General features: G+C 35.7%; 1 long non-coding RNA gene across 1 annotated transcript in view; it reads right to left on the bottom strand.

Moving 5' to 3' along the window:
* Positions 1–4,535: 4,535 nt before the first annotated feature.
* LOC107127578 (uncharacterized) overlaps positions 4,536–24,288 on the bottom strand; it is a 36,698-nt gene continuing 16,945 nt past the window's right edge. The window contains exons 2-3 of the long non-coding RNA XR_001485485.3: positions 23,169–23,432; positions 4,536–4,855 (exon numbers count right to left, since the gene is read on the bottom strand). This is a non-coding gene — a long non-coding RNA (uncharacterized lncRNA). The remainder of the gene's footprint in view (positions 4,856–23,168; positions 23,433–24,288) is intronic.

The raw sequence follows: 24,288 nt of genomic DNA, 5'->3' as shown, positions 1-24,288 counted from the left end.
GAGTGTGGAGCGATGGTGGCGGACACATTTTGCAAGCCTCCAGGAAGCCCCAAACTGTGTTACTAGAGTTCACTCTTGGTGATTCTATGCGGGATGAGGCTTCCAAGGGTTATGGGACGTGGACTTGAAAGGAAACTCCTGTTTCCCATTCAGTGCATCCAGCTTCAGGGGAGGGAAGAATAAACCGGCATCTTCTGATGTGGGTTGCTGTGTTGCACAGCCTCTTCCCTGTCCTTGGTGCGGTCCGTGTTGATAACCACAAGGTGGCATTGCAGATTAAAGTGAAATACCACAAACTTGCTTCCCTGTTCCCAGGTGAGGCTCTGGTATTCATTCCACACCTGGGAGTTAAGAGGATATTTATCACAATCTGTTCATTTTACAGATGATGATATTGAGGCCAGAATCAAGGCATAATCTGCCTAAGCGAGTTGTGGTATAGAACATAAATCACCCAAGTACTAATCAGAAAGGGAAATGCATTACCCATTATTAAGTACCCAGGTAATGGAAGTTGCCTCTCAATGTAACAAAGTGTGAAATATGTCAATGTGTATTTTAAATGATTATTAGTATAAGAAATTCAAATGTATCCACCATGAGGGCAGGGATTGTGCCTATTTTGCTTGCCACGTAGAAGATCCTGGAGGTTTTTTGTCTGTTTGTTTTCTTTTTGGAGTATTGGTTTATGTTTTCTAACTTGTATAGATTTAGATTTTTCAGCTCTAAATTAGAAGTTATTGGGGGCACACATTACTTTCGCCTTTATCTCTCACTCGCTCAATTAACAAATGGTTATTAAGAAGCCAACAAATGTAGGGGCTGGGTTGTGCCCCTACTAGGAACCTGGCCCTGTTTTTGGTACTCAGGGGATGACAGGGACACTGAGGACCCTGCCCTGCTGTTATATGTCCACTGTGAACTCACACATTGACTTTTCAAGATGATGGAGATGGAGCAGGGATGTTTGGGCTGCCTTAACCCTTACCTTAACTCTCACTCTCTGGCTCCTCCACAGAAATCAGGGTCCAGCTTAGTTTCCGACTCTAGGAGAAGTCAAGTGGTCTCTGAAGTTCATTGTAGCATCCAGACCCCTGGATGAGCTTCCTGACGTTGCTCTGCTGCAATACTAATACACAAGGGTTCCTTCTCATTCCAGGTTTGTCACTCTCTGAGGTGCCTTAAAAAAAGTTACTTTTCTTGGGACCTCAGTTTCCCTGTGTTTCTCAAAGCCAAATATCCTAATTTTCTAGATCATCTAATACCCTCCTGTCATGAAGTTTGTAAGCAATTGAATCGCCTCTCCTACTGCTTCTGCTTCTGTTCAGATTCCTTTATAGCAAAACATTGGCTGTGCAATGAGGAGTCCCTAATGACTGAATGTGGAATGTTTATTATTTGGGAAGCTCTGAGGTTGGGACTTCAGGGAAAACGAAATGCCATCATGCTGTTTTAGAAAAATGCTCTCCCATCAGAGGAAGAGTCAATGATTCTCAGTAGGAAAAGTTAAAAAAAAAAATCAAGTGCCCAGATGAAGCTTAGTTTTGTTTTATATTTTAATGCTCAAATAAGCCAAGTGACCTCACTTGGGACACTGAATTTCTTAGAGTAATATTCAAGAGTAGATAGATTTTCTGGTTCCAAATTTGAAAATTCCCACGGGTAAAAATCTCCACAGCAAGTAAAACCACCAATGTTGGGGAGGGGAATAACATTAAATCATTACAGGTATGGGTATTTTTTAAAGTGATACATACTAATCATACATATTTACGGAGTGCTTGTGATACATTCACACAATGTGTAATCACTGAAGCAGAGTATTTAGGATATCCATCACCTCTACCATTTATTATTCATTTGTTCTGAGAACATTTTAAATCTTCTTTTCTACCTATTTGAAATATATAATATATTGTTGTTAACTGTAGTCACCCAACTGTGCTATCAAGTCCTGGAACGTATTTCTTCTGTCTACCTGTATGTCTGTACCCATTGACCAACATTTCTTCATCTTACTCTACTCTTCCCAGTCTCTGGTAGCTGTCATTCTACTATCTACCTCCATGAGATCAATTTCTTTGGTTCCCACATGTGAGTAAGAACATGCCATATTTGTCTTTTTCTGCTTGGCTTATTTCACGTAACATAATGTCCTCCAGTTTCATCCATGTTGCTGCAAATGACATGATTTCATTCTTTTTATGGCTGAGTCGTATTTCATTCTGTGTATATAACAGATTTTCTTTATTCATTCGTCTGTTGATATACACTTAGGTTGTTTCCGTATCTTTGCTACTGTGAATGGTGCTGCACTGAAAACGGGAGTACAGGTGTCAATTCGATATACTGGTTTTCTTTACTTTGTATAAATACCCAGTAGTAAGATTGCTGGGTCATATAGTCGTTCTATTTTTAATTTTTTGAGGAACCTCCGTATGTTTTTTTTATAATGGCTGTACTAATTTACATTTCCATCCATAATGTATAAGAGTCCCCCTTTCTCTGCATCCACACTAGCATTTTATTTTGTCTTTTTTATAATAGCCATTCTAACTGGGGTGAGATGATAACTCATTGTGGTTTTGATTGCATTTCTCTGATGATCAGTGATGTTGAACATTTTTTATGTACTTGTTGGCTATTTGTGTGTCCTTTTTTGGTTAGTCTTAGCAAAATCCTTCCTTCGTGTAACTGAGCTCTGGATTTAGTCTCCCAAGGCACAAGGAGATTTAACTGACAGTTCTCATGCTGTCCTGCCACCCTCACTTCAGCTCTGAGTGTTCCAGTATTCTAGCTTAGAGCTGTTTTTGTTCTTTCACTAGTTTCTCATATAACATTGTTTCTAGGCCCCTTTCCATCTGCTCCAGTTGTCCAATGTCCTTTTTGAACAGTGGTGGCCAGAACTGCAAAATTCCCATGTAATTCCCCCATGCAATTTATTTGTGTCCATCTCTGTGCTAAGCAAAAACAATAAGGAGATGTAGAAGACATGGCCTGTGTTTTTGAAGAGCTCTTCTACAAAACAAAGCTATCAAGTGGCAGGTAAACACAGAAACAGAAACAAAAGCCAAAAGTTTTAAGGTGGTTTTCCACGGATGGGACAGAAATTAGCACAGAGAGCAGACAAAAGGTTCTTAGTACTCATTTGTATTGTCAAGTTTCTGGGTGTTCTTATTTTATTCCTAATACAGTATGCCATTAAAATGCATGTCTACATTTATTGCCAATGAATGTTACCCACATGAATATTAAAGGGAAATAAATTCTCAGTGGGGAGCAAGGCTGGTTATATTCTTTCTTTTGTTTCCCTCCTTTCTTATTTTAAGTCAGGGATAGCCAAGTGCTCAGTGTAGACATTTTGTTTCATTAATCCCTTTCTTTTTTGAATATTGACACAGCTGAGACTCAGAGAGAGAATGGTGTTTGCACCCAACGCAGAATGGACCAAAGTGCTAGATTTCCTTTGCAAAGAAACTCATCTTTGCAGTAAATGTGTGTTTCTTTTTTTTTTTTTTTTTGGCTGATAGCACTTGGCACTTGTGAGATCATCATCAGGCTCTGGGTGTGAATGCAGCTTCATGGCCTCAACCTTTGCATCTTTGCTGACTGAGCACTGTTCTTGCCTGTTCAAGGCATAGGTGGAGGGAGGAATAATTCCCCAGCTATTTTGGAGACCCCTTTGCTTTCTCTGTAATTAGTGTAGAACCCACATCTTGGCCACACATTTGTAGACCATGTTACTGGTTACAGAGCAAAGTCATGTCCATCATTTTACTTCCTCCTCATCATAGCCCTGTGAGGCAGGTGAGAATACCACCATTTATATCTAAGGAGACTGAAGCTTTCAGATTGCAAGAGATAGGCCCTATCCCATGCAGGAAAGACCAGGCAAAGGGGCAGAGGCTGAATTTGATCTCAGGGCTTTTGACATCAAAGCTCTTGGTAAATTTTTACACTTTATGGCTGCCTCCAAAACATTCACCTTTGTGTATAATGTGTAACCATCTGCAAAGCCCTTGACACGTAATTCTAGTTCAGTTATGCCTCACAACAGCCATATGGGTTGATGTGCCTATTTTACAACCAAAGTGCATTAGCTTTCCTTGAATTTCTTCACTTTGTGTTTGGGAGAAAAAGGACAATTATATAAAGTTGAAGAATAGAATTGTGTGTGTGTGTGTGTGCGTGCGCGCATGTGTGTATGCATATATGTATGTATGTGTGTTTGATCAGCACAAATCTCCTTCCTGTGTTTTAGAAAATCTAGTGGGGCAAAATTAGAAGCAATTAAATTTCCTCTGCTTCTCTTCAGTCCAGGACACTGAAAATATTCCTTTACAAAAAATGTACCCCAAACCATATAAGATACAAAATGTTTAAACAAAATTCACATTATTTTCAATATAATCCTCTCCCATGGGTAAAAATGGGAATTATGTGTTTTTTAAAGATGCTAAATATGTTAATCAAAGTTTGATTCTCTCAGTTAACAATAACTTATGCTTCCTGGCAATTTACAATTGACCAAAAGATTTTGAATATCATGTATTTAATTCTTCCAGGAATCACACAAGGTAGACATTATCATTTCCACTTTACAGATGCAGAAACCAAGGCATAGAGATGATCATAAATTTCCCAACCACTGAGTGACAGAGCTCAGTCATGCAGAACTCAGGTTTGCATGACTCAAATTATGTACAAGTTCTTGGAATTTTCCATAAGGGACAACTGCATCTTTTGCCCGTCAACAACTAGAAACAACTCAACGACTCTTTCTGTGAGCAAATGTCAAGGTCTTAACCACTTTAGTTCAAGTAAGTTCCTTTTTTCTTTTTTAAAAATCAGGTTGCTGGAAATGGTACACAAAATAAGAGAAAGAAGGCCTAATTCATTCTGTCAGCTCAACTTGTAGTCACTTGACATGTGAAAATTACAGATGACAGCTTCTCTATCTGTGACTTTGACACACTAAATCATAAATGTGCCTCTCACGTCTTTGCTGAAACAGCAGGAACAATAAGTGTCCAATTGCAGCACTGGTAAGCAGTCAGGACCAAAATTATTAGAGGTGTCAGTGTAAGTAATATTCATTCCACCCAGTACAAACCAGTTTTCAGATTTGGCAGTGAACTTCTGAGAGCCTGGACTTGGGTTGCACCAGACCCTGGAGTTAGAGTGGACTCTGAGGAAAAATATAAAAATCGTCAAAGCATTTCATCCTATAGTTTGATAAGTTCAATAACATTATGTAATTAGAAGACATCTTATTCACCCTCTAATTCGTTCTTTCTATGTTGCAGATAAAATTACAGAGGCCCAGGGAGGGAAATGATCTGCCTAATATCCCACAATAGGCCAATTGTGAAGCTGGACATTTGGCTCCTATAGAGACCTTTTTTCTTCCATTACACAGTAGAGATTCACTGCACTCCTATCCCATATCTGGTTCCTGAGTAATGACACCAAAGAAAAAACAAACACATGAACCTGCCCTTCAGGCTGATGAGAAAAACCGATCAGTTAATAGAATAATGATGCATGTAACAATGACTACAATAATTTAAAATAATAACACCAGCCAACATATATTGAGTGGAATCTATTATTCTTATAGAGATCCCAAGAGGTAGATGTGTAATTATCTTGAAGAGGTAAAAGGAAATAGGATACTGGAGGTTAAGTATCAACCAAAGTTATGGTCTTCAAGTAATGGAGCTGGGACTGTGTGTACAACTGGTGGTTTGGGTAATCAGAGAAGGGGAAACACCCATAGCATCCTAGGAGGAAGGAAAAAGTGATGCCTGCACTGGGTTTTCAAGGAAAAATAGAAATTAGACAGGTAAAGAAGGAAAAAGAATGTTAGAGACTGAGGAAGAACATATACAAAGTTAGAAACGCTTGTGTCACATCAAACAACTGGAGGAAATTTATTTTTTTGGAATATCGGATTTGTGTGGGAGAACAATGACGGCTGAGGATTGGTCGGCAAATTTGGGAATCTCAGATTATGAAGCGTCTTGGTCAACACTTCTAAAGAGCTTAAATTTTATTTTAATGCAATTTATTAAGGGCAATGGGGTGTTTTAAACAAATGAGACAGCATGACCAGATTTTCATCTTAGATTGATATTTTTAATCAACAAGCAGAGGTAGAGTGGTCTGAAGAGCTTAGGAAAGAGTCAGGTAACCCACTGCAGAAGAATTTGCATCGACAAGGATGTGCTGATGAGTATGCTCCATGGTTAGGAATTAAGAGTCAAACCATAACTGTGGTACACCTGGCGTAATGTGTCTGCATGCGTTCACATTCATTTCATGTATACATATACATATTGCATATATTATGATGTCATAATACATATAATATACAAATAGATAATTTACATATATATGTACAGGCATAGAGTATAGATCAATTACAATTCTTCCAGTAACGCATAGTCACTCTTCTTACAACAAAAATGAAAAAGGATACTTTCTAAACACTTTAGTCAAACTTACAAAGCTTTTTGTGTCTGTTCCTGTTCACCAATCTGGCCTCATTCTTCACCAATGTACCCCCAGTCTACCCTCTAGGCACACTGTGCTTCGTTTTTTACCCTTTCTAAGAAGCTATGCTCTCTTTTATTTCTCCTCCCCTGATTATTTCCCACTTGACATTCAGCTCTCAATGTAGATGTCACTTTCTCTAGGAGGTAAGTCTGCCCTAACTCTCCATATTAACTTAGGGGGCCCTGCTATATGATTTCAAAGTACACTCTGCATTTATCCATCATAGCACCTATTGTACTCTACGAAAAAGCCTGTTCTCAGCATTGTCCATGTCTTATTTTTAGCTCCATGATTATTGCTCTCTTGTGTCTTCTTTACATCTTAATTCTTATTGCCTATGCCTAAACAGAGGGTAAGAAATGAGATGTATATGGCCAATAGTAGGCAACCAGTAAATATTTGTTTATATTTATTTTAAATAAAGAAGCAAACTAATGAATAAGTAAATAAGGAAATGAATGGAGTACAGATATACCAGCCAATAAAACTAAAATATTAGAGTCCTCACAGACTCCGTTACATCTCACTATTTGGTGGTATTTGAAGTAATTCTGAAATTTCTACCTTCTTCCCTATGATGCTGACCTGTCACTGGGTTTCTAAGGATCCATTCTATGGCAAGAAAATTCTCACTCGAAAATTTTTAGGAAGTGCTTGAAAGAGATGAACCTGCCTTTAGTCACCTGGAAATACTGGGTTGAGCTTTACACACTGAGCTATGACATGCACAGGCTAGAGGAGGCTTTTAAAAGTTTATTTTTTACTTTACTAGCACTTTTGTTGGTTTTAATAGGCCTCAATCAATCACTTTCAAAGAGTAGAATCATTGCTACTGCATCAGTCACACAAGTGATGACCAGGTAGCAATTATAATTTCAATACTTGATATTTTGGCAATTTTCAAAAGTTAAAATGTCTCCAGAGTGTCTAACCAATGTTTTAAGTTATTCTATTGTATTACATTATATTCTATTCTATCCTAGACTCCCTGGTTCTATTCTATCCTATTCTCTTCTAGTTTATCCATTTCCAATCTATTCTATTCTTTTTCATTTACATTTTCCATGCCATGACTCACACTAGGTATTAGCAAAAGTTGTGGTGTTAGCAAAAAATAAATAATCCTTGAACTCAATACTTCAGTAAAAATATTAATTTACAAAAATATTTCAAATATATGTTGATAAGTGCTCTATTCAACCTTGTGCAAAGTTCAGCTCTACACAGAAGAATCCATTTATTTTTATAACATCAAAATTATTTTCTTGGAGAAGATAATAAAAGAAACATTGTTTATAAGAGTGAGTAGGAGTTTGTGAAAAAAAAGGACTACAGAAGGTCATATTCTAGTCAGTGAAAACAGAATATTGAAAGCGATAGGTGAAACACAACGATAAGCTCAAAAATCTATAACTAATGACATTTTGCTAGTATACAAAGTACAAGGTGCTTCTTCCTTCAGAAAGATTTGGCAGCCATCTCTGGCTTCTTCCAAATTCATCAGTCAACCACATTAAAAATAATAATAGTATAATACCATATACAATGGCATGTACTTAGGTGACTTAACAAATTCAAATTCAAAGTGAAAGTGATGTCTTAGTACTTCAAATTTCCATACATTTGGGTCTTACGTTTTTAATTTTAATCTAAATCCCTTAAGTACAGTGACTGCATCTTTAGTCATCTTCATAGCCATCAGATCAATATACACACTGATGTCAAACTGTGTGTAGGATTTTTTTTTTTTTTTTTTTTTTTGCTATATAAAAATCTACATGCACAATGAGATACCATCTCACACCAGTTAGAATGGCGATCATTAAAAGGTCAGGAAGCAACAGGTGCTAGAGAGAATGTGGAGAAATAGGAACACTTTTACACTGTTGGTGGGATTGTAAACTAGTTCAACCATTGTGGAAGACAGTGTTGTGATTCCTCAAGGATCTAGAACTAGAAATACCATTTGACCCAGCCATCCCATTACTGGGTATATACCCAAAGGATTATAAATCATGCTGCTATAAAGACACATGCACATGTATGCTTATTTTGGCACTATTCACGATAGCAAAGACTTGGAACAACCCAAATGTCTATCAATGATAGACTGGATTAAGAAAATGTGGCACATATACACCATGGAATACTATGCAGCCATAAAAAAGGATGAGTTCATGTCCTTTGTAGGGACATGGATGAAGCTGGAAACCATTATTCTCAGCAAACTATCACAAGGACAAAAAACCAAACATCACATTTCTCACTCATAGGTGGGAACTGAACAATGAGAACACTTGGACACAGGAAGGGGAATATCACACACTAGGGCCTGTCGTGGGCGGGGGTGGGGGTGGGGGTGGGAAGGATAGCATTAGGAGATATACCTAATGTAAATGACGAGTTAATGGGTTCAGTACACCAACATGGCACATGTATACATATGTAACAAACCTGCACGTTGTGCACATGTACCCTAGAACTTAAAGTACATTTTAAAAAAATTTACTTTCAATAAAAAAAGATAATAGAGGATACAGTTGTAATAGAGAGTATGTTTAGCAACACAGATCATATAATTAACTTATTTATTCAACCAGTAACAATCACTTACTATGATCTAGCACATTTTAATCTAAAACACGTGTGCCAGACCACAATGACACATTGATATGTTTGGAGAGGAATGGCTAAATGATTGACAATGAATTTAGGAAACATTCCCGGGTTCTCTACTAATCCAAAGACAACACCATTAAGCAGAGGGAGTATCTAATTACAAAAACAAAACAAACAAACAAACAAAAAACCTGAGGACACTCATCTCAACTAGGTCTCCTGCCATTAAAAAACTGAAGCATCACATGTGTAGTAAACAACTGTTTTCAGATATTGAGCAACAGGTAAAGCATAACAGTGATCACTAAGAAATGGGAAACAAATTAGTGAATCCTCAAATCAACAGGCTTACATCCAGGGAATACATTTTGGCCCATAGGGCAGGAAGTATTCCAATATGGAACTGAAGGAATAGAACTTACACTTCCAAACTGCTGGTACGAGCTTGAGAGGAAAGAGTTATATGGAAATGTGGAGATCTCCATACAGAAATTTGGATTTCCCTTTGAGTATTTGACTGAATACTTAGTTGAACCTACTAGATAGCCTGCAAGTCTAGGCAAGAAATAAAATAAAGCAGTAAGAAGACAACTACTAGGGATATATTAGCTAAACATCTATGAGCTGTGAGATTCTTAAGTTTGTACAAAGCAAGCCAGAATGGAGAGATATTATCCATCTTAGATGAAATTCTAAACAACTTTCACCTTAGAAATAAGACTAATCAATTCACAGAGTATAGGTTAATCTACATGATCCTAAGAAAACTTACCAAAAAGCCCCAGAAGAAGAAAAAGACTTACATAAAATCCTCAGAAGAAATTAACTGCCTGGCAAAACAAACATCAACTATTTAAGTAAAGGCAAAATCCAGGCACTTAGTAATGAAGTATCCACATGTTCACGTACATAAATCAAGATTACTAGACTTGGAAAGAAGCAGAAAAGTTTGACTGACAATCAGTAGAAAGATTACTCAACAAAAATGCCCACAAATAACACAACTAATGGAATTACCATACAAGGACTTTAAATCAGTTACTATAAATATATTCAAGAACTTAAAGGAAAATGTGAACATAACTAGAAAACAGGGATCTCAATGTAGAAGTAAAAATTATGTTTAAAAAACAAAATAAATTATAGATTAATAAACCCAATATCTGAAATAAAGGATATTAACTGAATGTATTTAACAGCAGACTAGATGCTGCAGAAAACATAAGCAGCCTTGAACGCATAGCCATGGAAGTTATATCCATAAACATTCTAATTAAAAAGAAGGGATTAAAATGACTTTAAATTATGAATATACCTTCAATGATCTGAGGGATAATAGCAAGCAGTCTAATATATGTTTAATTAGAGTTTTAGAAAGAGGGAAGAAAGAGATCAAGAAGAGAATATATTTCTTTAAGTACTGGCTAAAAATTCCCCAGTTTAATAAAAATTGAATAAACCATGTATTTAAGAAGCTCAATGAAACTAAGAAAGACTAACACAAAGAAAACTACATTTAGGCACATCGTGATCACACTGATGAAAACTCAAGACAAAGAGGAAATCTTAAAAGCAGTCCTCAGGAATAGTGACAACAATTATCAGTAACTTTTCATTAGAAACAGGCCAAGAGCATCAGAGAAATGCAAATCAAAACCACAATGAGATACCATCTCACACCAGTTAGAATGGCGATCATTAAAAGGTCAGGAAGCAACAGGTGCTGGAGAGAATGTGGAGAAATAGGAACACTTTTACACTGTTGGTGGGATTGTAAACTAGTTCAACCATTATGGAAAACAGTATGGCAATTCCTCAAGGATCTAGAACTAGATGTACCATATGACCCAGCCATCCCATTACTGGGTATATACCCAAAGGATTATAAATCATGCTGCTATAAAGACACATGCACACGTATGTTTATTGTGGCACTATTCACAATAGCAAAGACTTGGAATCAACCCAGATGTCCATCAGTGACAGACTGGATTAAGAAAATGTGGCACATATACACCATGGAATACTATGCAGCCATAAAAAAGGATGAGTTTGTGTCCTTTGTAGGGACATGGATGCAGCTGGAAACCATCATTCTTAGCAAACTATCACAAGAACAGAAAACCAAACACCGCATGTTCTCACTCATAGGTGGGAACTGAACAATGAGATCACTTGGACTCGGGAAGGGGAACATCACACACCGGGGCCTATCATGGGGAGGGGGGAGGGGGGAGGGATTGCATTGGGAGTTATACCTGATGTAAATGACGAGTTGATGGGTGCTGACGAGTTGATGGGTGCAGCACAGCAACATGGCACAAGTATACATATGTAACAAACCTGCACGTTATGCACATGTACCCTAGAACTTAAAGTATAATAATAATAAAAAATAAATAAATAATAAAAAAAGTAGAAAGAGAAGAAATGTATATGTTGGGGAAACACCTTGGATAATATTGTAAAAATTCATTTATAATGTTTGACTGCAATAAAACGCCTAAAAGCGTTGTGGGGAAGCAAATAAACTTTACCAAGGAAAAAAAAAAAAAGAAACAGGCCAAGAGTATCCGGAAAATAAAAGAACAACATCTTCAAAGTTCTAAAGTAACATGGAAGTCAGCATCCAACAATAAAATATTTTAAATTAAAAATATTCCTTATGAATGAAAAAGACAGTCAAACACTAAAACAATTTGTCAGCAGCAAACATGTTAAAATAATATATAAGAAATATTAAAGGACTTTTTCAGGCTAAAGGAAAGTGATGCTAGGTGGGAAACAATCTATACAAATGAACCACACTAGAAATGAAACTTTAAAATATGTGTTTTCTCATTCCATAATACCTGTAAATATAATGGGATGTTCAGTGCAAAAAGCAATAACTATCTATGGTTGGATTTATAACATATGAAGAAGTAAAAAGTATGTAAACCAATTACTACAGGCAATGTGTTTTAAGTTAAAAGACACATACAGGCTACAAGTATAAGAATAAAAAATATTTATAAAGTGGTCATTGATTATAAGAAAACTGGCATGCTAGGAGTGCTGGGTTAATATCAGTCAAAATAAACATAAAAATGAATATTTCCAGAGAAAAATAGAGACATTTCTTAATAATAAAGATGGTAAAGTCAATTCACTGGGAAGACTGAATAATCCTAAATGTGCACGAACATAATAAGAGTTTCAAAATGAAGAAGAACTAATAGAAATAAATGGAGAAATATACATATTTGTTGAAAATTTTAACATTCTGCTTTTAATAATTAATATAATGCATAGAAAATCAGTGAGAATGTAGATGAAACAAACAACTCTCATATGAACTTGTTTTAATTGGAATTTATGGAAGACTCCACACAGCGGGAAACACATTATTTTCATGTGTACATGGACCGTTCACCAAAATAAACCATTTACTGGGCTATAATAAAAGGATCAATACATTTGTTGGGGAAAAATAAAAGCAAAGGTAGCATTGAGATCTGATTTCATTTTTTTACATAAATTGATTATAGCTTCATTGTCATTAAAATATCCAAATTAATATTATTACAGTTCAAGTTTGTTGTTCTATTAACTCTTTGTTCAACTTGGCACGTTTTTTTTTGTATCCCTGAACCTCAGTTTTCTCAAGCATCAATGTTTAGTTTTAACTAGACAATGTCTCCTTAAATTAATTTCTACTATTATTTGGGAAAAGAGCACCCATCACGATGTTTTGTATATAGAAGAGCACCTCAACAAATATTTGTAAAAAATGTTAAATAAATTAATAAAAGAGAGACTTTGACAGCACTTTGCTGCATTTCATCCTTTACATTTCTATCTTTAAAATATGCCTTCTTTCCAAAGTGCAGTAGACTAAGTCCCATAGGATAAGAAATTGGAATTTCTTATCCTTACTTAAATACTTGCCCTTTCCTAATTTATTGTAGATATGGAAATAGAGCATAATTTTCAGTCATCCATTTATTGAAGTAATAGTGTGATATCATTAGGTAAATTACAGTATTTATTTGCTGGAGTAGTACATAAAAACATGTTGGCTTTTCTGTTATACAAAATGTTATTAATGCCTGTGAAATATAAAATGGCAATAATGGAATTAATGCAAAAAATTCAAATTATTACTATCTTTGGCCCCTATCTGCATATAATATCTTGCAAAGTCCATTTTGCTGTTGAAAGTGTGAATTCTGGATTGGGTGTGGTGGCTCATGCCCATAATCCCAGCACTTTGGGAGGCCAAGGTGGGAGGTCACCTGAGGTCAGGAGTTTGAGACCAGCCTGGCCAACATGGTGAAACCCCATCTCTACTAAAAATACAAAAATTAGCCTGGCATAATGGCAGGCACCTGTAATTCCACCTACTTGGGAGGCTGAGACAGGAGAATCTCTTGAATTCAGGAGACAGAGGTTGCAGAGAGCCGAGATCATGCAGTTGTACTCCTGCCTGGGCAACAAGTGTGAAACTCCGTGAAAGAAAAAAAGAAGGAAGGAAGGAAGGAAGGAAGGAAGGAAGGAAGGAAGGAAGGAAGGAAGGAAGGAAGGAAGGAAGGAAGGAAGGAAGGAAGGAAGGAAGGAAGGAAGAAGAAAGAAAAGAAAGAAAGAAAGAAAGAAAGAAAGAAAGAAAGAAAGAAAGAAAGAAAGAAAGAAAGAAAGAAAGAGAGAGAAAGGGAGGGAGGGAGGGAGGGAAAAGAAGGGAAAGGAAAGGAAGGGAGAAAGGGAAGGGAGGAAGGGAAGGAAGGAAGGAAAGAAAAGGAAGGAAAGGAAGGGAAGGAAAGGAAAGAAAGGAAGGGAAAGCGAAAGAGAGAAAGAAAGAGAAGGAAGGGAAGGAAAGAAGGAAGGAAAGGAAAGGAAGGAAAGGAAAGGGAAAAGAAAAAGAAAGAAAGAGAGAAAGAATAAGAAGAAAGAAAGAAAGAAGAAAGAAAGAAAGAGAAAGAGAAAGAAAGAGGAAGAAAGAGAAAATATGAATTCCACAGGATTGCTACCTAAAGCGTAAATAACAGTGTGTCAATTGTTTTAAGAATGAAAGAGGCCGGGCGCGGTGGCTCAAGCCTGTAATCCCAGCACCTTGAGAGGCCGAGACGGGCGGATCACAAGGTCAAGAGTTCGAGACCATCCTGGCTAACATGTTGAAACCTCATCTCTACTAAAAAATACCAAAAACTAGCCTGGCAAGGTGGCGGGTGCCTGTAGTCCCAGCTACTCTGGAGGCTGAGGCAGGAGAATGGCGTGAACCCGGGAGGCAGAGCTTGTAGTGAGCTGAGATCCGGCCTCTGCACTCGAGCCTGGGCGGCAGAGCGAGACTCCGTCTCAAAAAGAAAAAAAAAAAAAAAGAAAGAAAGTATGCTATGATTTTGCAACTATTTTTGACTTAATTTTATGATTAGAAATATTTAATTCAATATTCTTCAAAGTGTACTTTGTAAATCATAGCCACACAGGCTATCAATGTTATGAAGAGAGTAGAGAAGGAATGAATCCCAGACTCAAATAAGTTTTGAAAATATTGACCTAAATAAATTCACTGACTTAATAGATCTTTTAATATATTAATGTATATTATAAATCTCTAAAAGGTGGAAGGGAGATCATTGTATAAAGGGATCCCAGAACTTTTCACCACGTGTATTAGAGTCCTGTGGCTGTAGTAACAAAGTAACACAAACTTGGTAGTTTAAAACAGCAGAAATGTATTCTTTTATAGTTCTAATGGTTGGAAGTCCAAAGCTAGCATATCAGAAGAGCCACGGTTTTAGCAAAATAGCCTCAAAAAAAGTTTTCTGCTAATCAATAAGTGTGCTTTAAAAAATGCTAAGCATTCACTAAAACACTTCAAAAAATATACAATGAATAAAATGTATCTTTTCTTTCGCTAATTTAGCACATTTAGTAATTTGGCAAATGTTTTTAAGAATGTCATATTTTTAAAACCTGAGATATAAAAGTTGATGTATAAGATATGGTCCTTGCCTTTATGAAGCTTAGATATGCTTAGGAAAATAGATGTAAACATAAAAAGTCATCTTCAGAATAATAAGATAGTCTGTTAGAAATATAAAGCAAGAAAACAAAATATAAAAAAAATCATGGTGATAACATGTTAGCAAAATAAAAAACTAAAATTAAGTTCTTATGGTGAATAAATGAAAGCATGGATTCAATGAAGAGTTAAAGAATCAAGTGGAAATATCAGACTAATGAATGTACATGGAAGATATTGGAAAGAAATATATTGATTAATATTCTTTTAACTTAAGGAATGTAAAGGAGTAAAAGAGAGTTGCCAATTTTTATATAATAGGAATACTGGAAAGAAGTTAGTGGGGGATGCATAAAAAGCATGCTTGAAGAAATAACAATTGAGACTGTCCTAAAATAAAACAGAAGCAAAATTACAGATAAAAAGGTCTCAGAGTGCTAAATCATGTGAAAAAGAAATCAAAACAAACAAGAAACAAGGAAATAAAAGAAGACTGTACAGTAAAATTAAAGACTTCAGTAAAGGAGAAAATTTTATCCAATTCCAGGGGAAATAAAGACCTGATCTATAGAGGAAGAGGAAACCAGGTAGAAACCAACATTGTGTATGAAGCACTAGATGCAAGAGGATAGTGGAGAAATATTTCCAAAGTGCTAAAAAAAAGTACATGTATATCAACTCTAAATGAAAAAGCCAAATAATCAGTCTTAGGCATAAAAAGTCCCAAAAGTTTTAATACAAAAATACCATTTTTGCAAACATTTTTATAAAAAAATATTACAAGTAGACTATTAAATTCAGGAGAATTATAGAAGATCTTGCTAACAAAGTTAATTAATTACCTTAATAAAAGTTATTGTCTTAATGATCTCTCACAAAATAAAAAAAAAGTGAGAAAAGAGAAAAAATGTATAGGAATTAAGATTAAAACTCAATATGATACTATGAGAGGATGAAGGAGAAGAGGACAAGTAAGAAGAAAATGGGCTAAAATGTTGTTCTTGATCATGGAAGACATGCACATTGAAAGTCTTAAAAATTGATAAGAAAATGGCGAAACAATATAAAATTTTTAATAAATGTTCTCTATCAGAAATAATTCAATATAATTTTTCTAAACTGTACAATAAAATTTACTCCATTAATTGGAGGCAGGAAGGAAGATGAAAAGGGAAATAACCATGGCAAACAGAACTGCAAAATAAAGTTACAGAAATAAGTAAAAATATAATCATGATACATGAAATGTTCATGGTTTAAATTTACTGTTCAAGACTCAGAGATTCTTAAACTGTACTTTTTAATGCCAAAATCCACTAATTTGTTATCTTTAAGAAAAAAATTTAAAAACAAAGGATATGGTGCACACAAAAAAATAGAAACATATATATGAGGATAATATGGACTACAGATGTCTGAGATAGCAATTTTTATAACATATTAATATAATTTTAAGTAAAGTCAGAAAAATAGTAAAATAACATAGGTAATGGAACAATAGATCAAAAAAGAAACAATATTCATAAACATACATGCACCTAAGGAAATAGACACAGAATTAATAAAACAACAGTATAAGAATATCAGAGAGAAATAAATGTGGCAATAACTTATAGGGTGAGATTTTTACATGTTCCTCTAACAGATCAAGTAGATTTTTAAAATAAGTGAAAGTATTTTTAAAAATTACAAAAATATGATTAGCAGGCACTATCTAATAGATACATACAGACCACTGTACCCAACAAAGAATATACATTTTTAAAGGACATATAAAACAGTGACAAATATTAACATGTAAGAGATTACAGAGTTCTATTAAATAATAAAAAAAAGGGAAAGGGAATATAAAGTGTGGGAGTTGCAATTTCAAAAAGAATAAAAAGTTTGGGGTTTCAATTTTTTAAAGAGCTTCAGTGAAGTCTTCATTTATAAATTGACATTTGAATAAAGACTTGAAGGAGAGGGAGTGACCCATGTGAATGTCTGGGGGAAGAATACTGCAGGCAGAGATAACATACACTGCTTTATATTTAGCTGATATTTACAATTGTGCCTTATTGTGTATGGGGTGAGGGAGTTGATATGGTTAGGCTTTGTGTCCTGACCCATATCTCATCTTGAATTGTAATCCCTATAATACCCATAGGTCAAGGGAGAGACAAATTGAAGGTAATTGAAAGTAGGGGCAGTTTCCTTCATGCCGTTCTCATGATAGTGAGTTCTTCATGAGATCTAATGGTTTTATAAGGAGCTCTTTCCACTTCCCTCCACAGCTCTTTCCTGCCACCTATGAGGAAGGTGCCTTGCTTCCCCTTCGCTTTCCACCACGATTTTAAGTTTCCTGAGACCTCCCCAGCCATGCTGAAACTGTGAGTCAATTAAACCTCTTTCCTTTATAAATTACCCAGTCTCACAGTTCTTTATAGCGGTATGAAAACGGACTAGTACAGGAGTGAAATGGGAACCCACTCCCTGCCCTACAGGTGGGAGCCTGAACTGGTGTGGCCAATTTCGAGGGCAAATCTTGGTAGTACTAAGTGAAATTGCATGTGTATGTGGCCAGGGATGTAGGAATCCTACTCTTGGGTATCTACTCCAGAGAAAGCCATGCACAAGTCTATCGAGGGATGTGCATGACAAATTTATTCATAAGATATGTATGGTAATAAGGAAGTAGATCAATCTAAATGTCTATTACCAAAAGTTGGGTAAATTATAAAGAAGAGGGTGATCAATACAAAGCAGAATTAGAGACAGAAGACAAAAACTAGATGCACTTAGAGGAATAAGGTTAAATGTTAAAAACACAGTATTTATTGAATAAATTAAGAAATAGGACAAGTAACAAATGTATAATTTTATTTGTGAAAATTAAAAATGTATATTTACATAAAATAACAAAATATGTGTTAAGCTTGACTGTATATCTAAGAAACATCAATATGCTAGTCTGGATGTTTTGAGGAACAAAGGGGAAAAGAGGAGGGAGAGAAAATGAATAGAAGATAAAATGCAAAGTAAAATAAAACAAGTATGAGGCCTTGAAAGAATCAAGATAATTACCATGAAATAGAGTAAGATTGACTCAATTATATGCTTCATCTAAGGTTGAAAACAAAAACAAAAACAACACAAACAACAAAACAGTTGAATATAAAATTATGCAAGTAGTATATAAAGATGAAAAATAAAAAGTTCAGACTGAAAACTAGAGACATATAGATCATATTTGTGTGTGTGTGTGTGAGTGTGTGTGAGTGTACACACGCACACTCACACACATTTCCAGTTGGTGGGATATAGATGTTTTATGCTGTTTTTAGAACTTTATTTATTTTGTATATTACCACACCGAAGCTCCTTTCTTATAATCAGAGACAAGGAAAAAAGAAAAGAAAAAGTGCCTAAAGGCATCTATATTTCATTTTGATATTTTCCTTTTTAATGTCATAACATATAAAAATGTAAAGTAAATTAAAAAGATATCAAGCAAAGAAAAAGTCTGATGAAATTATTAAACCAAATAGTCAAGAAAAGGCAAAGTCCTAACTTATGCATACCTCCTGATTATAAGACCAATACACAGGCAAGCTTGACTGCCTCTCAAAGCTAGTTTTTGCTACATTTTTAACTGTTTCTATAGCACATATCAAATTCAACATTTTACCCAAGCTCATTAGTTGAAAGACTAAATATGGAGCCTTTAGTTCTCTCCTAAAAGGGTCTCATTACTATGACTAACGTTTAAAAAGAGTATCATTACTAAGCCTGCAAAAATGGTCATGCCAATAATGAGATGGAAAAATCCAGACATGTGGTGCTTTCTAAAGAAATAATGATTTTTTAAAAGGGTAATTCCCTGATGTCAAGGCTTGGCCATTTTTAACTTCCACAAGCTATTTAAAAGATCAGACTTTTGATGCTAAATCAAGAAATCCAGTTTAGACCCTTGCAATTTTGCTGCCTTGGGTCACTAAAACATAGGCCGTAGCTATCCTGGAATTCCAAGAAATTCGCAAGTATAGAGCACTTGGTCCTAAGAGATGTTGGCAGACCTTTGTAAAATAAGGATGAAAGCAGCTTCATCCCAATACCTCTTACGGTATCCTTTGGTAGAGACAAAGTCCACCAGGACTGTTCTGGGCTGAAAACTCTAAAAATTATTTCAAACTGATGGTATTTCTTTTTTCTTAATAATACACATATCACATTTTATGCTCCTTTATAAAGATTTCAATTTTCTCATCTTTCTGTAAAAATTTAATTCATCTTCTCTTTCCCCTCCTTCCTGTCCTCCTCCTCCTCTTTTTTCACCTTGTTCTTCTTCCTTCTCTTCATCTCCCTCATCCTTCTCCTCCTTTTCCTGCCCCTCCTCCCTTTTCTTCATCTTATCTTTATGTCTTCTTACTTGTTTTTATTACTTTCTTCTTCATCAGAAAACTAGCTTCTAACTGACTCAAATACATTTCAGGAAGTAGTGCTGGTTATCAACAAAAGAGTTATTATGATGTCACAATTTTGATTATTTTAACAGACATATATTGAATATCAACCATGGCCAGTAACTAGGCATACCATTTTCATAGACATGGCTACATCCTCTGATGCATTCTGTCCCCAAGATCCTAATTTTATAAATGGAAAAACCAGTGTACATTGTGTATTTCACATAGGGTAGATTCTATGTTAAATTCTTCACTTAAATCATTTTACAAAATATTAAGAATACCCTATGTATTATATCTAATTAGACCATGATACAAATGAAAGAATTGCACTTCAAGAATATACTACATTTCACAGGTCAGTGAAGAAAAAGAGTTAGAAAAAGATATATATATATCTCAACTGAATCCAGATTTGTCTCATGCCAAAACAAGTACTCTTTCTACTACTAATTTCATTGCCCCCAAGAGATTGAAGGGAGATAATTTAAGTGGCAGAACTAAGTTTAAGACCCACTTATATCAGTATAATTGACTTTCTGCTTTAATGCATTGATACTTTTCTATAATCTTATTTCAGCTTAACATGGAATTATATATTATTTTTGACATCCAGACTTTGAAATTTTTTCTATTTGTTTCTTCAGCTGGGCAATGTAAAAAAACAAAAACAAAAACAAAAACAAAAAAACAAAAAACCAAAAAAACAAATTGTTGTCAACATTAATATGAACTCATTATAAAATGATGACTGGCAATTTTTGTCCCAGTGGCATATGGAGGACAAAATCTCAGTTCGATTCAAGAAACATTTATCGGTTGGGTGCAGTGGTTCACACCTGTAATTCAAGCATTTTGGGAAGCCAAGGGAGAAGGATTGCTTGAGCCCAGAATTTCAAATGAGGTTGGGTAACTTGCCCAGACCCTGTGAGCTGTGTTCATGTAACTGAACTCCAGCCTGGGTGACAGAGAGAGACCCTGTCTTAAAAAAAGATCATGGAGCATCTATTACGTGAAAGGCACTGTGAGTCTTTCAGGATACAAAGAAAAAATAAAACTGTCTCTGATCTCAAAAAACAAACAAACAAAAAAAACCACTAAAACAGATAATCACAATTAAATGTACCCATGCCAAGTTAAGGTTAAGCCCTGGGAGCTTTGCCAGCATAGCAGACGGGAGCCTAAATGTGCAAGGTGAGATGAAGAGATGGCAAGGGAGATTCTCTTGAGAAGACAGTTGATGATGAATGTCAATAACAAGAAAAAGTCAACTGGATGGAGAAAAGAACAGAAGGCTCTCAGAGGAAGTACTGTGAGCAGAGGCCTAGGGGCAAGAAACACGTGGAGAATTTAGAGGATGGTGATTAGATTAGTTAATCTTAAGCTTAGAGGTCTTGTTGAAGACTACTGTGAAATGATAAGTGGAGGTTTTCCCTGAAAGGCCCTTTAAGTGAGACTGAGAGACCCGGGATGGATTATCTGGACTGAGGATGGGGTCGTTGTGAATTGGGATTGCTATTAAGAGCCATAGATCAGCAGTGTTCTCCTTCCTCTATTGTACTTAAGAGAAATCTGCATCCTAGAGAGAGAAAGTGAGTTTCTCCAACTCACATCTAGTCAATTGGCAGAGCCATTTATTCAGTCATTCAATAAACATAATGGTTATTGAGTGCTGATGATGATAAGGATACTGCAAGACCCACAGTGTTCTACCTTCATAGATTTACCTACCACTGAGCATTTAAAAATAACTACCATGTATTGAGCTTTTACAATGTACCAGAAATAGTGATGAGCTGTTTAAGTAAATTATCGTAATTTTAATAGAATTAATATAATTATCTTAATACATAATAGAATTTTTTAATAGAATTATCTTAATTTTAATATGATAATTATCTCACATTACCTACTTCCCACTAGATTCTAAACTTGTAAGAATAGGCAACCTGTCTTATCTCGTTTCACTGATGTATTTTCAGAGCCTAGAACCTTCCTGGCATGTAGTAAAAGCTCAATAAATATTTCCATTAAAAAGTCCTCTTTATTAATTGGCCACTTTTGTTAAACCCATTTTTTCATTAAGATTAAATAATCCTTCTGACTCTCAGGCCAGGGTTCTTGGCTCTGAGCAAATCTTTCCTCTCCTCAGTACCCATCCCATCTCTTTTCACTCTCTGGGAAGCCAGATAAACAACCGCAAATATAATCTCATTTTCAAAGAGCTTGATCTTTCCTCCCAAGGCCCTGACATAATCCCCCACATGTGCAGGAAGGCAAATATGTTTCTCAGAAGCCTCTTCTAAGCAGGAGGCAATAGTCCCATGGTATGGCTTGCAGGTGGTACCCATTCTAACATCAGGGAGAGAGAACTTGGAGGGAAGGTTTCCGCTTGGGACAGGATGGTAGAACCCTGTCGGGGAAGATTCCCAGGGAACTGTGGAAAACACCCTACAGATGAATCTGAGGGTGGTTACAAGGGCCCACCTCCAGAGGCTGCGGACCTGATGTAGGGACTGAGATGTCATCAACCCTACCAGAGTGAATGCTGTGTGACTGTAACTTCGTGCACATACTACTCTTTAAGCCCTCTATAAGATTCATCCATGACCCACGGCTGCTTGCAGAATTCCAAGCCACAATTGGTACCACTTGACCTCCCCAACTCCACCCCTCACTGCATCCTACATACCCCCAGCCCACCCTGACAATCCTCTCCACCAATCCTTTGACTTTTCTTTGAATACTATGTTTAAAATACTAAACATGCATTTGGAATCTAGGTAGTTATATGATCTCAAAGTCGGAAAGAAGCTAAAAGGTCGCTGAGCCCAAATGTCCCATTTCGTACAGAAAAAAGCCCTTCGAAGTGGATTAAATCCTGGATGGTTAAAATGATGTGAACAAATCAATGTTTATTAAGGAAATATTTAGTTCTTTTTTTTTTTTTTCTGTTACATGGAATAAGCACACCTCAGAGCCAAGATGGAAAAAGAGGGAATCTTTGGTAAACAAAGATTGACTGAAACAGCAAAGTTTTTTTATTTAACTGTGCATTAAACTGGTGGTTGAGTGAAAAATTTACAAAGCAATGCAGAAGACTTCATAAGTAAATGGAATACTTTATATAAATAAAATTATAATGTTCCTTCACCTCTTTTGACACACACACAAAAACCCACAGAAGTTCACTAAAGTGACTAAAATACACAGGACTAAAGACAATTAGAATTTATTGAATTATCAATAGAATACATTAGATTTTTAATTTTTGTCAAGCTGTTAGATGTAAAGTGGTCTGTCACTGTTGTTATGTTTGTTTCTGTTTTGGATTGTTCATTTTTACTTTTCTCTTATTATTGGTGAGGTAAAGCATATTTTTATATTTTTAGGCCATTGTAAGCCATTATGTTTTCTATTCTGTCAATTGGCTATATATAATCTTGGCTTATTGAAATTTACATTTTTATTGATTTTAAAGTTCTTTATATATTATGGATACCATGAAACACTTCATAATAAAAGATTTTTAAAAGACTTACCTGTAACAAGTCCATTAAAGTATTTATTTTGCCCGAGACGTATTAGTTGTTACTATTTTTCGCGTCATTGAAGAAGATGATGAGCCATAAGCAGCAAGTTCATTACATAGGTCACATCCCTGCAATCTAGATTCAGGAGTCTGCATACACCCACTTTTTTCACTGAAGAAAGAGCCCCAGTCGCTAGTTCGAGAGATCGCCTTCATCTTATCATTGTATTTCTTTGAGGAGTACAGGTTGCTTGTGAATCCGCTAGCACTGAGCCTTTGGGAAGAGAAGTAGGAGAAATAAAACCAGAGATTAATTAAATTCAGCATATCTTTGTTTTTTGTCTGTTTTTTTTAATATAATTTTGTTTTATTTTTTGTTGAAGTACAATCAATAAATATTGCTCAGTATATATTTAAGGTGCACAATGTGATAATTTGATAAATGTGTACATTGTGAAATGATTATCAACATCAAGCTAATTTATACATCTGTCACCTTCTTTCATGTGTGCATGTGGTGAGGACACATAAGATCTACTGCCTTAGCACATTTCAAGTATACAATACAGCCTTGTTAACTACAGTCACCAACATTATTATGCTATGTTTGAGATCCCCAGAAGTTATTCATCTTATAGCTGAAAGTGTGTACATTTTGAACATCTCCCTATTTCTCCCACCTCCTACTCTCTGGCAATCACCTTTCTACTCTCTGCTTCTGTGACTCTGACATTTTTACATTCCACATGTAAGTGAGACCATGCAGAATTTGTCCTTCCATATCTGGTTTATTTCACTTAGCTTAATATTCTTCACGTTCATCCCTGTTGTCACAAGGCAGGGTTTCCTTCTTTTTTCTGGCCGAATATACTTGTGTATATATGCCACACTTCTTTTATCTATTGATCCATTGACAGACACTTTGGGTGTTTCCATATCTTGGCTATTGTGAATATTACTGCAATTAATGTGGGTGTGCAGATACTTCTTTGGCATCTTAATTGCATTTCCCTTGCAATGGAATTAATAGCCATAGTGGGATTTATGGAGCATTTTTTAGTGGTTCTACTATTCATTTTTTGAGGAACCTCCAAACTGTTCACCTTAATGGCCATGCCAATTACACTCTT

The sequence above is a fragment of the Macaca fascicularis genome, chromosome 15 (genome assembly GCF_037993035.2).
Source record: "Macaca fascicularis isolate 582-1 chromosome 15, T2T-MFA8v1.1".
Classification (NCBI taxonomy): Eukaryota; Metazoa; Chordata; class Mammalia; order Primates; family Cercopithecidae; genus Macaca; species Macaca fascicularis.
This window is presented reverse-complemented; position numbering and strand designations above follow the sequence as displayed.